Raw genomic sequence first — 1,391 nt, forward strand, 5'->3', positions numbered from 1 at the left:
AACCACTCATAGAGTAAGCAAATAAACAAACAACGCTCCCTCCCCAATGCAGAGTTTGGGAGAAAATAGAGAACACTGGGTTCAGAGAGCCTTTTCTTTTCTTTTTAGATTACCTTCTAATTCAGAATTGAATTGATAGAGGGCAGCCATCACTCCGTTCAACCTTGAGCACTAGACATAGTTTCTTCAACAATGAATTTATTGTAACATGATTGTAAAGACTTTAAAGGCCAAGTGGAGTTTGTTCTAGTGGGGTTTTATTTGTTCTCTTTCCTAAAAAAAATGAATAAAATTAATTGCGCTCAGTGTTGAAACAGCAGCAGCAAGCAATCAGGGTTCTCTAAGTATATAGCTCCATGTGCTCCTCAGCTCCTCACTCCACAAGTTCACATACGTGTCCCAGTTCTTACCCTGCAGGTGTTCAGTGAGCCACAACTGCCTAGGGTCAGTGGGACTGCTTTCTGCTGAGCGTGAGTGGGATTCAGAGAGGCGGACTGGGCTGGGCTCTGGGAGGCCTATTCAGATGTCCCGGCCCCATTGCTTTTCTGCAGAGGACAAAGCCCGCACAGGTTTTCCCCTGTCAGGGCTCGGGCTCTGAGGTGAGTTTTCTTTAGGGTGTGGCAGGTTGCTCAGAGCCACCTCCTGGGAACATGGGCACTTGTAGGGTGGCCGGTGGCTCGATCCCGGGAGCAGAGATAGCTGGATCCTTGGCCTGGCTCCCTTAGCCCTGATTTAACACCTGGGCTCATGGGTCCCAGAGTGCTTCCTACACAGGGCTTAAGCTAAGGAAGCCCTTTCAGTCTGGGGGGAGATGTTTAATTTCTATGAAATAGAAGCTGTACTGCGGTGATGGGGGCTAGAATTCTGGCTGCCTGGAGGTGTTTGTGCCATGAATACAGAATTTTAAAAGTACAACTGAAGAAGCATGCCCCGAGCACACACGCGCATTTCTCTGTCTCCCATTCTTCCCCCAGAGGCACACCTCTCCTAAGCTCCAGGACCCCACGAGACGTGCAGCCAGGGGAGCAGCGGGCAGCGTCAGTTAGTCCTGGGCTTATCCCTGAAGCTGCTCTTCTCTGACTCCCCAGGGAGATGACAGCAGCCCGGCCTGGACTCATTTCTTTCCCAGGTTTCCAGAGACAAAGCAGGCCCACCTCGGCTCTCCTGTCACTTCTATCCGAGGCCTTACTTGTTTCACTGTCCCGAGCTTTAATAAATGCAATCTCAAAAAAAAAAAAAAAAAAAAAAAAAAAACTGAGTTTCCAAGGACACCCCACTTTCTTCTCTGGCCTCAGTTCAGACTTCAGTAACCTCAGATCAGTAAAATGTATATTAAATATTTTTTTAGGAAATCCAACAAAACAACAAAAACCAACTGGCATCACACAAAA

General features: G+C 47.8%; 1 protein-coding gene across 1 annotated transcript in view; it reads left to right on the forward strand.

The window, feature by feature from the left end:
* Window positions 1–1,391, forward strand: part of KIF5C (kinesin family member 5C) — a 120,738-nt gene that overhangs the window by 20,289 nt on the left and 99,058 nt on the right. The window lies entirely within an intron of this gene.

This window comes from Myotis davidii, unplaced genomic scaffold (genome assembly GCF_000327345.1).
Source record: "Myotis davidii unplaced genomic scaffold, ASM32734v1 scaffold110, whole genome shotgun sequence".
Classification (NCBI taxonomy): Eukaryota; Metazoa; Chordata; class Mammalia; order Chiroptera; family Vespertilionidae; genus Myotis; species Myotis davidii.